General features: G+C 33.9%; 1 protein-coding gene across 4 annotated transcripts in view; it reads right to left on the bottom strand.

Annotated features, from left to right (window-relative positions):
• Nucleotides 1-17,441, bottom strand: part of LOC128868242 (electron transfer flavoprotein beta subunit lysine methyltransferase-like) — a 120,246-nt gene that overhangs the window by 45,704 nt on the left and 57,101 nt on the right. The gene's annotated exons all lie outside the window — the stretch shown is intronic.

Here is a 17,441-nt window from a genome sequence, read left to right as displayed (position 1 = left end):
AATACAATATCAAGCAACTAAATTTTTTTACAAAGTTATTCTGGATAAAGTGAAATCAAGCAGGCTGGAATTGGATAATGAATTATAGTCACGAAGTGCGCGGGGAATAGGTGCATTTTTTTCCTTTTCACTCCTCGGGGAGACTCAGTCTTGAGTTGGTTTCGTTAATCTATTTTGATTTCTGACAGGGTACGTGATAAGCCTGCCGCTACCAGTCCTAAATAGTGGTCAACGCCTTCTTACTGCTTGGAGTGCAATCTGTGTTTCATATTTTTCTGCCAGAAGAATCGCACAGATGGTTGTGCACTTCGCTAAATTTGGTGTGTTTGCGCTATTACCTCGGTCGCCCGCTTCCTCTTGCTGGCGCCACTGATGCAATGTATAACTGTATGTTTTTCTTTGTGTTTTTGCTTGTTTTAGCAGCCACGAAGCAAATTATGCGCTGACTATTATGCGGGAGTAAGGATAGAAAGGATAAGTTTTTGGGGTTGAGGAATGAGATTTTTTGTTTTGTTGTTTTTTAGAAACAGAGAAAGTAGGTTGGTTTGGAAAAGTGCGAGGACCGTGCTTTACGTAGGATTCGAACCCACAACCTCTGGGATGGTAGTGCACTTACGCTAGACTACCGAGGCCGACGAATAGGTACGTTACTCGTAAATTTAATCTTAAAGTTCTCCCCATAAACACTTTGTGCAACATTTAAGCTTATCCGCTCAAGTAGATCTGGACAGTCGACGATGTCATTCTCAACACTGCAAATAAACGAAAGTGAAAGGACTGTCCGCCCTTTTATCCGTTTCGGCACGCAAAATTACAAAATGTTTAAAGATTGATATTATTTAATTTCTCTTCACATATGTATGACAAAAATATTATACCAAAACTAAAAAATTAGACATCGTTTTTTTAAATGTAAAAATTTTTTAAATTGCGGAGTGTTTTAGGGTGCTTTCAATTTTTTTTAATAAAGTATAATAAGTAAGTTCTTTCGACATTTGTGAGGTGAAGTTCTTCAGCGATAAGGAAATACATTTTCTGGGTCACCCTAATGTACAATGTACATACCTTCTTCTACAGAAAAGCATAAGCAAAGCAGTATTTAGGTGAACTATTTAAATTTGCAGAAACAGATGAAAATAGCTAAACTAAATATAAACGCCTTGGAGACCGCGACGTCTAGCGCGAGTATGAGGGTGTATGGGGATCTAAATTTCGTATATTTTTTTCTGAGTGAAATCATTGGTTTTTTTTATGAAGTAATCGATTTGTAGAAATTTCTTTCGGCAATTCTCTTGAACTTTGCTTCACATAACTACTCGTTTTTTGGTCAATCTTATCTTTACCTATCAATTAAGTGAATAATTTTGGAAAATTTTAGCCATTCACACAAAAGCGTACGCTGATTACGTTTCATATCAGCAAAACACTGACTGTTTGCAGTTTCGCGTATTCCCCGTCGTGTTGTAAATTTCGATTTAAAATTTTGTTTAATTATCTTATAAATTTTCGTATTTATGTACTACCAGTCGTCGCTTGTAAATTTTTATTTCCGAGAAATCATTTTTGGTTGTTTTCATTTATTAACTCATTTAATGTGCAAATTTGTGATCGTTTGGCAGTGGAGGTGAAGTTGTTTCATAAAAGTCTATAAATATTCTGGAATGTGTATCGGAACTTGCTAATGGCAGGCACGCTTCTATTTACACCGCTTATCGCAGCCAATTTCAACGCAATGTGACATTCACGTGCACTGATACGAAACTTCACTCAAAGTAGCTACGAACTAGGCAAATATTCAAATATTTGGCGACATTGTGCTCGGAATTTTTGTACTTCCTTGGAAGTAATAATTCTATTTATGAGTGCTGGCAAATAACGTCTCAGGGTATATGATAATATTTGTTTTTCTTATTTTTAGACACGAAATGTAATTTTCATAGACATTAAATATATTAATAGAATGAAGATGGACATAAGTAAACTAGCGTAACTTTAAGAATAGCATTGGAAGATACAATTTCATGTCTGCACATTTTAAAGTTTTCATAATTAGACATTGATTTTCAGGTTATTCAAAACTTGCGTAAATGTTTACTTAAGACAAAGACTGCGAACAAATTTTTCCTTTACTAAAAAGTCTTTGAATTCACGGGTATAAGAGTACACAATTATTTCCTATTTGTGGTAATGCATTGGGGAAGTACTGGTATGCATATTAGGGCGGGTTAAATTTTGTTTGTTTAGATCAAATTGACACGCCCTAATGTACACACAGCCCACGAACAAATTATAACACGTAACCATTTTGACAAAATTTGACTATTTATTTATTAATTTGAATATTTTTTTAATAGAAATATGTGCAGTTCTATGCATAACGAATCGCATATTGATTCAAGTTTCACAATTTTTGAAAGATTTACAAAAATTCGAAAATTTTCATCAAAATTTAAAATTTTTTAGAATGTGAATTGAAAAATTGACTACACAGTTTAAATTTTAAAATTTAAGTTTTAATTTTTTTCTTTAAATTTTAGTACAACAAAGTGCAAGTTTGCAGTAGATCACAATTCTCGTTGGTTTTTGATTATTATTCTTCCTGATGGTGTTGCGTGCTATGCTTTTATAAAAATTAACTTCAAATTAAAATTAATTAGCATTAAAAAAAGGAAAAGTAGTCAAAACAGTTCGCCGTTGAAGCGAGTGCAGTCCAACGTGCTTAAACATGTTGCTGTAGCATAAACATTCCTCATTCATGGAGAGGGAATGCTGCTAGAGTGACATCCCTTGGTCGGATATACATAAATTTGGGTCGTTTCGGTAGCGTAGAGCCGACTGTGGTGAGAACGGAGCTTACACATGTTGTTGTCATTGTAGCAGTTTACGAGGCCCTGCCAGTGTGGTGTGGTCACCGATCGTCATCGCTTAATTCATCTAAAGGTAGGCCCACGAAAAGTGACGGTTTGACAGGTTGGGTCAAGAGAAGATGAGAGAGAGGGTTGGGAGTGTGGGTTTGAGAGGCCATGTGAATAGGTGGTTAGTATTGTGCAGTGCGCCTGTCTAGAGCTCTAGTGCTTACCAGTCTTGTTTACACATCGTTTTTGTTGGTGTAAAACAAACAGGAAAATTGGAAAATTTAATTGTGGCAGGAAGCATTTCATGTTGTTTGGAGTATAACTTTTGACCAATGATTGTCAGCGCGCATGGTCGTATATAACTTGGGGGCCTTAGGCGAAGAGCAAGTAAAGCGCCCGAGGACGTAAAAACAATGGAAGATAAATACCAAACGATGTGGAGCTGCTATTGCTGGGAACTTATGCCCCCAATACTGAAAAGACAATTTCTTATGAAGCCACCTAAAATTTAGCAGCTTTTTTATGTGAAATAGATTTTAAATTTCTTTTCCATATAATAATTCATCTAAAAAAACATCGCATTTGTTTTTGCCTAGTAGATCATATTATCAGGTATTAAATATCTTGCAGTAAATACAATATAATTTTTAGGTACCTCTGTGTAATACGTATATGTGTATGTATATACATACAAACAACTTTTAGCTTAGTAATTTAGAACTGCGTATCGGGCATAAAAAATCAAAATGAGACCTACCATCAAAGGCATACCAAACATACATATGCACATGCATACATACATAAAAGAAGGTGCTTGCATTCGCGCAAATATTAAAATGTACAAAACAAAAAAAATGAAAAATGTGGTTTTAAATAAATAAATTTGCATATTGAAAAAAGCGGAAAAGCCACAATTACAATTAAACAAAAATAAATGCGAAAAAATAATTGAAAGCGTCTCGTTTTAAGTGATTTGTTGATTTTGTAAATATGTACTGTATATTTTTAAACATAAATTGCTTTGTAAAATTTTCAATTGGTTTGTTTTTTAATTTTTTTTTTGCTTTTTTCTGTTTTTCTTTGCACAACATCGTGTGACAACAAACGTCACAGCACACGCCCCTTCTTCAATAGCACATGCGGCCAGATAGCGTGACGTTGTCGTTTGTCGTTGTTGGTGCTCCGTTTTTGCTGAAAGCTTGCCAATTAAATAAATAAACGTCAAATCATAAAAATACTTGCATTTTTTCGTTTTATTAAATCATGGGAATTTCTTTTTATGTAAACAAAAAATATTTTTCATTTATTTGTTGACGTGCCTTTCTAGAATAAGAAAAAGGCAAACAAAAAAAGAAAACATTGAACAAAAAATTAATTCATACATAACAAATTTATTACAGCGCGATGCGCATTTTTTCATTGATTGAAATGTTTCACATCATGCCGATCAACGCTAAAGTTGTGCCTTTTTGCTGTTGTCAGTGCTTACCTTTTTCTAAATAAATTCTATTTAATGCTTGCAATTGTTTTGCGTTCAATGCACTTTCTAAGTTGCCGACAAAATTTTCCCAGCAGATTTTATAAGTTTTTGCAAATAAATAGAAACCATTCATATTTTTTCGTACTCACGAATTGGGAAATTCCGCGTTTCCCATTTCTTGAGATTTTCATTCTACACAGACAATTTTTACTTTGGTATTTTCCCGCATTCACTCTTTATTAATCAGAAGCATTGAAAACTTTGGCGTGAAAAAATTAACATAAGAAATAAAATAAATCGTTGCTTTGCAATCGAGAGCTTTTGAGAGCCTCACGTATTTGTTAATACTCACTCTCGTAAGTCTATCGAAAAAAGAAAAGAAAAACAATCAAAAGTAAAAGGCAATGTTTTGCTGTAATTTAGCAATACTGTGAAATATTAGGAAATCCCCTGCTTGCTCTCGAAGTGAGATTTTGTAAAACGGGAGATCACCAAGTAATAAAATAAAGTGCCAACTGAGTGTATACTCGTATATGTATGTTTACATATTTGGATCCACTTCGATTTGTAACATTATACTTTCAAAATTGCATTTTCTTCACATGCCGAATGTTCGAAATTTTTTTATAAGCAAGAAAACATTCAGCACCGTTAGAACAACAAACAAAATTTCAATTTAAAAAATCAGAGCGATTATGAGACTTTTGAAATGTGCACCTTAGTATATTAAAATTTAATGGGCTATAACCCAGGATACCCGAAAATTTTCTAAAGACTCCGATTAAAAAATGTGGAGTTTGTACGAATTTTGTTTTTTAATTTGGACAAATTTTGAAACTTGGATTCTGCATTAGAATGTACTATAATTCCATAAAATAATGTATAAAATTAAATGAGAAGCAAATAAATGGTCAAAATAAGTCTCTGCTATAGTTTTTAATGCAGTCGGCCGCCAGATCCGAATGGGTAGTGCATTCGGAAGTACAGAGGCTGGAAACTCCGGGCACGAACCACCAAATGATAGAAAACGTTTTTTCAAATGGCAAACCTCTGATTGTATTTCTGCCATGAAAAAACTTCTCATAAGAACCATTTGCCATTCGGAGTCGGCTTGCAACTGTAAGTCCCTCCATTTGTGGAACAATACCAAGACGCACACCACAAAGAGGAGGAGAAGCTTGGCCAAACACCTAAAAAATTGTTTTTATTTTTATTACATACTTATATATAATTGATTTATATGATGTTTTTACTAGAATGAGCTATATTTTCTGAAAAATTTATGAAAATTTAAACACAAAAGAAGAGTAATCATAACTGGTTAAAATATCGCGATCCTAGTATTTTGCTGCTGAATAAATATGTAAAGTTATTTTCATAAAAATCGAAATTCAATAAGTTGTTTTTGAGTTTAAATGATACAATCCACGGAAATCGTGGAAATCTTACTATAAACCGCACTAGGATCTCTCGGAGAGGGACTGCAATAGTTTCAAAATAAAATCAAATATTTTACAAAAAAACAAAAGATATTTGAAATAAAACTAAAAGCTACAACAATATATAACTAAATGTAGGTATCGCCATTATAAGCAATTATACTAAATAATAATAAAATGACTCGGCAGATTGCTGGACGTTTTTTAATGTTGCTTATACGCCACCACGTACAAGAGATCATTAATAGATTTGAAATGCATACTATAAGTAATAATTGGTAACTCAATGATTTAAGAGTTGGAACTTATAATAAAATAATATTTTATTAAAATTATTATAATAGAATAATAGTAAAATATGGTAATATATTAATAAAAAGGTGTAATAATGAACAAAAAAATATCGCTTATACCCGGATAAGTATGTACATATATACATATTGTTTACGAAAATATGCCTTCCACATAAACAAGGCATCTCAATCAATGCAAACAAAAGTGAATACTCGTATGTCATTTTTGGGCATTGTCGTTACGGTAATTATTTACGAACTTTAAACTCTCCAAGCGGCATTTTAATTACAATTTTCCACCACCGCCTCATCGTACCTTGCCCTTGTGCTTTCTTACATATATAAGTTTAAGTTTGTGTTATGAAATTATGAAATATTTAATGAAAATTAACTTCATTGTGCAAGGTTCGTTGCTCTGAAATGCTAAAAAGTAAAAGCGGGTGGGCGGTATAAGAATACTTTCCATTCACAAATTATAAATAATGTGAGAAAGTTGTTATTTATTTTAAAATTGATAAACTGTTTTTCACAAAACAACCACGCCCACTCTACCACTGTACCAACCACTTTCAACGACATAGGGGCGTATAGTTGTTGACGGTGGTTTACTACATATTTTTCATTTGTAAATAAACAAGAAGTATGTAGGTACACGCATATGCATGTGGATACAAGTGTATGTACGTACATATTTCTGTTAAAAACCAGAAAGTTAGCGGGTGTGTTAAAAATACGAATTCTTAACGCGATTTGGAGTGGTAACCCCTCGAGGTAGTATACACTGACGTACACAACCGTTAATCAAAACACACAAAAAATATAAAAAAAACACAGAAAACGTGGGCAGTCGGGCAAGTCAGGCGTATAACGGTATTATAATGCATTGTTTGGCCGAATTTGCGTCAGGCTTGTTCGCGTCGAATATTATTAAAAATGTCTCATTAATATGGGATCTCGTGAAATATTACAGGTATTTTATTGGAATTTTAGAGATATTTGCAAGCGAGACAATTGTACGTAAAATGTGTGCATGCAAGTTCAATCGTGTGACGAGTTCATACAAATCAGTGAATTTGCGTATGTTGTAACTAACTACAAAACTAACTACAAACTCAAATAAACCTGACAAAAGCCAAAGAACGCAGATGTATCGCTTTGATGATAACTCCCACTGGGTGAGCTCTAAAATATAAGAAAACCAATATACTTAATGAGTATTTATATTTGTATGTATGTACGTGCGTTTTACAATTATCTCTATTCCCTACTTGTTTTGTTATTGTTCTCAAAGCGTGCTGTACGCACACGCCAAAAGGCTTATCGCTGACATTGTGGCGTCGCCATTTAAACGCCATGATACCTCACTTCAGCATTGTTACGTTTTGTATAATTAAACAACCACAGTGACCTACCCTCTTCTCCGATTTAAACACTTTCAGCAATCAGTGCACGATAATATCACTATCACAAAACAGAGCAGCCAGCATGATTGTCGAGATTCTTGTGAAATTATTATACTTTACTTATATTTATATACAAAATGCGCAGAAATGTATAAGTATGTATGTATTAAAATACATATTCTATGTAAGTATTTAGTTATGATATCAGGTAAATCTTGATATGATTACATTTTCTAACTCGCAACTGGTGCATTTCTGCTTATTGCGAACTAGCCACGAAATTACTACAATTTTGACTAGTTGAAAAAGACCGAAATAGTATTTTAGTTTACAAAGTTAAATAAAAAAGAGGTTGTCTGTAAAATCGGTTTACTGACGATAGTTTAACGTGACACCGTCATAAGAAAATACTGATGTAAGGGTTGCAATTTTCAAAACAAAATTTTAATTTTATTTGTTTGATAGATATTTTGTATGGATATAGAGGAGGGGGTAAATGGAATTGCAATGGAATAGGTCAAGTTACATTTACACAAACGTGAAAAATGACGAAACATTTATCAAATTCATGAAAGATATCTTCAATTTCGATTGTGCATCAGACGTTAACAAGTCAACAACACTAAGAGGCACCATCATCGATTTGCCTTTTTCAAGACACTTTACACTCGAAACACTCCCTTTCATTTCCTACTTTTTCTATCATCGTCCTATTCTCAACAGAGAAATGGTTCATTACCTGCACACAGCAAGAAGGCATATGCAAATACAAGTATGTGAATTTATATACAAATGCGCATATACATACATATATATGCTCACTTAAGTAGGACAGAACCAGATGTCGAACGTTGCCGAACGCGGGGGTCGATTGTGCTCTTTGTCGTTCGTTCCGCGCTCTCGCTTGCAGTTCAAGCACATTAGCTTACATTTGCTTGCGTACGGAATAGATTCGTATATTTGATATGTCCATATGACTTGTATGCATCTTTACATATAGATTTGTTCTTTTTGAAAATTGCGCGAAATTGTATATGTATATGCATGCTTATATACATATATTAGTATACAACATATCTTATAAGGTATATGGTAAATATTACCATACATTTTTTCCTTCATATATAATAAAAAAATTAATAATAATAACATTAAAACAACAGGTATTATTAACAAACTTGGTTTTATTTTAAATTCTTCAAGTAAATCAGATAAATAATAATCAATAAGAAGGCATATGCAAATACAAATACGTGAATTTATATATGTACATATGGGCATATACATACATATATACGCTCACTTAAGTAGGAGAGAGCAAGATGTCGAACGTTGCTGTTCGTTTGCTTTGTCGTTCGTTCCGCGCTTTCGCTTGCAGTTCATTCAAGGTAACGACAATGAGCAAGGTAACGACAAATGAGCAAGGTAATGCCTAATGAGCAAGGTAACGACACATTTTTTCGTGCATGCAGCCGGCTAAATCGAATTATAAGAAGTTATCATGTCAAAACTTAATATGACATTTTTTATAACCGTATATTTGTGCGCCAGGATATTCTAATATTGTTGTAACGGCATAAGGCAATCGAGAAACATATTCACATTTATGTATAGTATATACACAAAAATGGTCAGAATGATGAAAGCTCCTTTCCTAAGGCAGTTCGATAATGAGAATTGGCGAAATCGGTCAATAATTACGCCCACCTGCCATACAACGATAATTTTCAAAAAATTGAAAATTGTGATATTTGTTGTAAATGAAGCAAAATCACTCGAATTTGGTAGGGAAGATACTTGCATTTCGTTAACTTAGTAACACACGTCCAAACCTGGTACAAATTTTACTACCGATCCCATTTAGGTTCTACTTAAATAACATATCATCGAGATCGGATAAAAAATACCCACTTTTTATATGTTAAGACTAAATTTGCGTTTGTTCATCTAATTTTACAATAACAGCAATAACTTTCATTGTGTATAAATTGGTTTGATTCTATAAAATAACATTTACTTAAATCGGCGTGGATATATAAAGTTTGGGCGGATCGAGTCTTTTTTACTTAATTTTGTTTTCGTTTTGGTGGTTTACATGGCAAAATGATTTGTTTTGCCTACGTTCTGTTTGATATTCGTGGAAAGTAATTAGCAGATTTTAACATTCAAGCCACCGAATTGCAAAACCAAATTACATAAGTATGTATGTGTATGCACATTTTCGTTTTGTACTACTACAACCACCGTAAATGAATTTGCCTTGAAAATAAATTTTGATCATTATGAAAATGGAAAAATAGCAATTTCTGTCAGTTATAAAAAATACTTTAATATAAAAGAGAAGAAACAGCAAAGAAATCAAAGAGGAATTAGATGAAGGTCATGGCGCATCAGCAACAGCTCAACTAACCATTTGTTTTTGGGTTAAATGATTTTAAATGCAAACGGATCTGCACGCGGAATAGAACACATACTAGTTACGCAATGGATAGAGAGATATAATATATTTTCAAAATATTTTCTGGTTATATAATATAATATAATGCTTATCAATTTTCGTTTGATAGATGCAAAACTATTAGTTCATTATAATATGTATGTACACTACGTAGCGTGTATTGGGTATCAGTGAAGAAAATTTGCATGGCTTATCGCTACTACGAGTATAAGTGCATGCATTGGTTACTCAATGGTAACGTGATAAAAAAGTGCAAACAAACCGGCACTAAAGAGGGGAATACAGAAGATTATGAAAACTAATAAAAACGTGTTCGTGCATGCTTCTCCAAACCGCAGCTTTTTACGAGCAAAAGTGTCTCTCAACGTCGCTCTTTAGTTTCACCTGTTGCCTACGCTCTATACGCTCTTTTGAGGGCCAAACGAAAAAAAATCAAATAAAATATGTTTGCTTTCAATTTACTTACTTATATGTACTACAAGTATAGCGTTGTCGTCTGTGCTGTTGGAGAACGTCAATTAGTAGTTTATGTATTGGGGGATTTTTTCATTCCAATTTTATTTTCAATGGAAAGCTTTAAACACAACATTGTGAAACTAACTTAATTTTACACACTTTTTGTTTGATTTTGTACCCAACTACCTGCGTATATATGTATGCATGTATACACTTACATACATATACCATATATTGTTTTTAGTGGAAAATAATACTTAGTGTTTGTCGTTGAACTTGCCTGAGATCGTTTGGTATTTCCAGCGGCATTTCAAGTATGAATGAATGCGGGCAAGTAATGAAGATGTTTTGTAGTATTGAAGATTTATTTTTAATTGAGGGCAAAGCTCAATTCCTAGCATTGAGTGTGGAGTAGAGTTCGAGGTTTACGAATCGGAAGTGGCAAACAAATATGTACGTATGTACTAATATATATAGAATAAGATAAAATTTGTTGTAGCTAATGATACAGCATGAAAATTGTGTGATAGGGTTTTTTATATAACTTAAGAAAAGATAGGTTCTGCGTAAGATTTTTGGTCCTTTGCACGTTGGCAACGGCGAATATCGCAGGCGATGGAACGATGAGCTGTATGAGCTTTACGGCGACATAGAAATAGCGCAGCGAATAAAGATGCAGCGCTACATTGGATGGGTCATGTCGTCCGAATGGATACAAGCGCTCCGGCTTTGAAAGTATTCGATGCGGTACCAGCTGGTGGTAGCAGAGGAAGAGGGCGGCCTCCTCTGCGTTGGAAAGATCAGGTGGAGAAGGACTTGGCTTCAGGACTGGCGCATTTTGTTAAACTCGGCCAAAATCGCTTAAGCGGTTATCGCGCCAATTAAGAAGAAGAAGAAGAAAAAATAGGTTAATAAATAGAAACAGGCCTTAAGGCCAGTTACACATACAAATTTTATTGTTATGTTTAGATTTAAAGGTGAAAGAATTGTAATTTTAAATCCACTAGGAGAAAAAGTTATTGATTTATGAAGCAAGAATTTTCAGCTGTTTACTTAGCAATGGTCCCTTGAAAATGAAATCATCTATCAAATTGCTATCAATATACATATGTACATAGATATGTAAGTGATGTTCGACTAGTGGCACGTGTGAGCAGATTTCAAGCCAAATCTTGAACACGTAAGGCAAATCATTCTATTCCAGCCAAGTTACGAACAAAATACTTTTTTAAATTGCAGGAATTTAAATATTTTAATTTAAATAGATTATCAAACACTTATATAATTTTTTTTAATTATAAAATTTGTGAAACAAATAGTTTAAATAACTTTCACGATGTCAATATAATAATAATTACTCAAGAATAAACAGTTAAAACGAACTGATATCCCAGTTAGTTACCTAGCAGCCTCGAGTTTATTGTATATTCAAATATAAGTCCAACAATCATACACATGTGCAAACATTACTACTCTCAAAGGCATATTTAATAGAGGGGAAAACGTGTCTAAAGCAAGTATTTAATTTTGTAATGCAATACCACAACGCAGGCTAACATTAACTCCACTAATTTAACTTGGACTTGTATACTTTGCGCTTACATTCAACGCCGTCGTAATTTGCATAGTGTTTAGCAAATTAGTAAATCTAAAAAGGACATACATATGCAGATACATACAAACAGGGACAATAAAATAAATGTACGAAAATTTGATCAGTGTTTGCTATTTTGCTTTAGTTTATTTACGGCGCCTATTAATTTTTTAGAAAATTTGAATGCATTATAGAACAAAAACCATATACATCTTTTTTTCAAACTTTGCGCAAAAATTATACAACTTCTGCAAAATTTCACCAAAATTTCAAACTTTGCAATCAAAATTTGTGGAATAATTTTTAGTGTGCGGTTTTATAGGTCATTCACTTTTATTATTTAACTATAATTATTTATTATGCAGGGTGGGCCATATAGCGTTTGCTTTTTGAACCATTCTTTTTTTGAGAATGGTAACACAAATGACATGTCAAATGTGTTCATAATTTATTTAAAGGTTTGACATTTACGAAATGGGACGCCATACGCTTGAACAAAATTGGGAAATATTGAAAACCTATTTCTAAAGTGGTGAGTCTTCTTCTTCTTCCGCGGTTACAGTAAATGGCGAGCGTTACCGTGACATGCTCAACGAGTTTTTGTTTCCAAAAATTGAAGAGGATGACATGGACGACATTTGGTTTCAACAGGACGGTGAAACCTGTCACGTTTTTGAATTCCGATATCAATTGGCCGCCTCGGAGCTGTGATTTAAGCCCGTTGGACTAGTTTTTGTGAGGAGCCGTTAAGGACAATTGCTATGCGAACCATCCAGAGACGATTGATGCTTTAAAACACGATATCGAAGTTGCTATTTATGAAATTGGAGCCCAAACAATCGAAGATGTGCTTAAAAATTGGGTTGACCGAATGGCCTACTGTAAAGCCAGTCGTGGCAGTCATTTGAACGATATTATTTTTCATTCATAAATGACAATGTTCAATCTTCAAAATAAAAAAAAAAAGTTTGAAAAAATATTGATTTTTTTTATAGCCGATTCAAAAAGCAAATTTTACATTGCCCACCCTATATTATTTGTAATCAGTGATACAGAGTAAGACTTAGGTCTTTGAATAGTACTTTAACATTATTACATGCAATTAGAATGATTTTAACATGAACATTTCTTAACCTTAAATTTTACAACTGCTCATTAACAAATCAATCCAATATATGTATGTAATTTAATAATACATAATAATAAGATACAACTTTGATAGTAGGAAAAGAAAAGGTAGATTAAAAAAAGTAGTTATTGTAGAATGAAGAGAGAAATTGAATGCCCTAATTCCATGTAATCCAACACTTTTAGAGTAATCGTAGACTTGTGCCTTGTAGTTAAATCTGTTAAGTCCAGCCTTCACAGTGTCGGGTAACACTGTGGAACAAATTCAGGTTAGCAAAAATTAGGTCCATTCTGAGAGTGGCGGGTGAAAATAGAGGCGAAATTAGAAGACCCGTATCGCGCCGTTTTTTTATGTTAGTTCGAATTTTTTTTTAATCGGCCTTCGAAGTTCGAAATCGAAATCTAATATAGGGGTTTTTAATAAGAGGTGTTATTTTGATATTCAAAGAAAAATGCTATTTTTTAATATAAATGATCGGATGCTTATTTCATTATAAAGAGGACGGTATGCCGTTAGTAGTGGAAAAATCAGGCATCAGGCAAATGACCACCACTACTACGCTTACAGGACAATTTGAAATTCATGAAATTTTCCATAACCGAATTGCAAAGTGGCTGCCCTATGTCCTCGATAGCCTCACGAACTCCATCTTTGAGGTCTTGAATCGACTTTGGGCTGTTGATGTAGACCTACCCTTTCACGTGGCTCCAAAGAAAATAGTCACAAGGTGTTAAATCACAAAATTTCGGTGGCCAATTGTGATCATCTCTTCGAGAGATAACACGGTGCGGAAACTTTTCTCGTAAAATATCAATGATTTCGTTGTTTGTGTGGCACGTGGCGCAGTCTTGTTGAAAATAAACGTTGTCCAGATCAATACTATCCAATTCCGGCCATAAAAAATCATTAATCATCTCTCGATAGCGCAATCCATTCACCTGTAACACCTGTTATTTGAAAACCCTATAGATATGCAGGTAATTTGAATGCAGTAAGTTTGCACATAAATATGCGATTCCTAGCAGATAGATAATTTTCAAGACTGCAACCGAGTATATTTGTGCGACAGGCAGAGGTATGCTCATATATCTATCATATAATTAAATACCACATTAAGTCTGTGTTTGTGGCATTATTTTAGTGTGTAACAGCGGGTGTACATAATTATATAGAATTCACACCTTTCATTTATCTTTTTTCTCATAAATAGTTAGTTTACTCAAACATTTAATTTTTATGATTCTAGTTAGTAAAGATTAACTTATCATCAGGTTTGTTTGCTACGTTGTTATTTGTTATGTTATTTTCACTTTCTGTTCTTTTCTGAGAAAGTCGACTTGTCGTATTAACATATGTACATATTTTTTACGGTTTAAATATATATCTATCACATTATCATATATCTATAACGTTATATAATTCCGCATATGTACGTGCATATTTAATAAAAACAACTAGAAAACTGACACACAGCACATGTTTGTGGAATGCATCTTTTTTTATTTTAAAATAGTAACAGGATATTTCATCTTTTTAATATAATTTTAATAGGTATATGTATTTATTTATATACAAAATTGGAGTGAATTTGCTGTATAAGATATGGGAATATCAAAGCCTGCCCCTCTTTTGAAGGGGAAGCCGTAGTTACTGCCAATTTCCGTTAGTTACCAAATACTGCTCGGGTGAGGCCGAGTGCTGTGATATCATTGGTTGGGCTTGATGTACGGACATATCTATGGGCTTTCGACACAACTACTTGCCTCGACTTACCATTTTCTATATTTTCTTTTATAAAGTACTAAATTGCTGAGTTCTAAAGCAATATTTAAGCTATTAACCAGTCATTGCTGTAGCTTAAAAAGAGATCTGAATAGCAGTTTAGTTAAAATATAAAACTGTACTGCGAAAGACCGGAATTCATTTCCCTAAAATGTATAGAAGCCAAACCAGCTAACTTTAAATTGGTTGTTTTCTAAAAATCTCACATATATGTACTGAAAGTGTGTGCACGGGGTATAAAAATATAACACTAGTTATTTAATAAGCGCATAAGCCGGTAGTTTACAATTCATTTGAAATTATTAAAGTAGCTACTTGTAGTGGCTTAACAAAGATAACGTGGCTCACTTGAGATAAACAAAAATATTCCATTCACAAATAATTGATTCAAGCTATAAATAATTAGAATAATGGCCCATGCTAGCAAACTGCAGTTCAAAGAGAGTGAGTGACCGATATAAAATTTGCAACGAAGCAAAAAATAAAATATAGCTGTTAAACAAAAAAACAATAAAAAAGGTGCGGAAAGAAGATACCAAAATGTCTGAGTAATCTGAGTAATAAAATACCAGAGGTAATAAAGGGGAATATTTTCTTATATGGGTGAGAATAATAAATTCTGAAAACAAAACGCCAACTGAGTAAATTACACTGAAAAACGCAATTAAATAACAACAAAAAACACAAACAAAAATGTAATCAAAAGCACAACATTCGAAGCGAGAAGGGGTGTGGCAAAAAGTTGATAAGAAATCAAAAACAAAAAACAGTCGCCAGTTGAGCTTCTGGGAAGCCATGCAACAAAAAAACTTCTACAGATTAGTGATTATAAAGCGCGGATATTTAAACATTTCCATTATAATAAAACCACATACATACATACACATTCTTGCATAAATTGATTAACATCTGTAAGAGCAATGAACGCCGTAAAGTCCAGTGCGTAAAATTGCCTAAATTCGTTGATACGTAATACATACATATTTACATACATACAACTCATAGGTATGTACTATATAATAGTACTTAGTAGATCGCTCTCAGTCGCGCACTGGGATCAAACTGTGCAAATGATGAGCTCCGCGACATATAAAAATGTATGTAACTTTTAATTGACTTGAAATCGCCACTTAAATCACGCAATAAGGTCAAGTGCTCGGCACATGCGAGAAACGGACTATCGCTTGCTGGTCGCGTGTGATGATTTTTACTCATAACTCAGTACAGATGAAACATTTATTTATTTATTAATTTTTCCACGACAAATTGGCACACCTATGGAAATTTTATTAAATGCGAAGGAAATCTTCCATGGCAGCATCCACTATAGCGAATTAAGAAGTGTTTTGTGCACGCACCACTTACGAGTAAACAGCCAAGGCATTTTTGGTTCGTACAGTAGCTCACCACGCAAGTTGGGGAAACGTTTGGAGAAATTTCCATGGAAATTTTGAGTACACAAACAATTTTTTTTTTTTTCAAAAGTGTTACTGTTCTTAATTTGCTAGTTAAGGCTTTGCCGATAACAAAACTAAATTGATGGTTTTAAATATAACAATGAAATGAGAGCAAAGCAAAATATTTTATTGAAATTATTGCCACACTTAAGGTTGTACGTTGTTTGTTAAAATTTGTTTAACACTTTGCTCCGTATTCCTTTTATTTTCCAATGTAATGCCGCCTTTTTGGAAAGAGTGGCTCAAATTTCGATGCAGAGCTGAAGAGAGTTTATCGTATTCCTCCTTCGTTCACTAAGCCAATGCTGCTTCTATACATAGTAATTGGCCATCAATAAGCCACTTTTAAGCCATTTCTTCTCTTCTGTAAAGTGTTTGTACCTGCGGAAGAATTCTTTCGCCTGGTCCTCGAAAATCGCTTCTACTACAGTAACTATCATCTCGCTATCGTCATCAAATTTTCAATCTCGGAGTGTTTCTCTGAGGCGAGTAAAGAAATAGGAGTGACGTCGTTTCCACGACTGTCGGATGGGGAATGTTTATGCTGCTACAATAACAACAACATAGGAGTGACGTGGAGCTAAATGGAGAATAGAGAGGGGTTCGAACAGGGTGTATGCCACCCATTCTCAGCATTGTGTGTGCGGATGCGTTGTATTGTTGTTGTTTCCTTCCAGTTTGTGCCATCTCTTATTTTGACGACCTTCCTCGGCTTATTTATTTGATTTGCGTAGTATGGGCCTATAACAATCGCTTCCTTTTTAATCATAATTCCCTTAGCAGACGACATAACCTTCTCTCAGAGCTGGAAACCTTGAACTTTTTATAAGTCGTTGATCTCTTCCGTGTTCTTGTTGTTGCTATTGAAACAGCGCAAACATTCCCTACAAGGAATGCTTATGAAGTGACGTTTTTTGACCGGATTTACATAAATCTGGGTTCTTCCGGTAACTTAGAACCGGCTGCCTCTTCCATGGCATGGATTCTTGCTTCATCTAAGGGTCGGAGTTTTATATCCACGATCCATCCATGACCACAAATCGAATACAAAAACCTTCTAGATTATCTTGCAAGCTTTACTCTTGTAATGTGTAG

The sequence above is a fragment of the Anastrepha ludens genome, chromosome 6 (genome assembly GCF_028408465.1).
Source record: "Anastrepha ludens isolate Willacy chromosome 6, idAnaLude1.1, whole genome shotgun sequence".
NCBI lineage: Eukaryota > Metazoa > Arthropoda > Insecta > Diptera > Tephritidae > Anastrepha > Anastrepha ludens.
The sequence above is the reverse complement of the archived record's forward strand: the minus strand, read 5'-3'. Positions and strand labels throughout refer to the sequence as shown.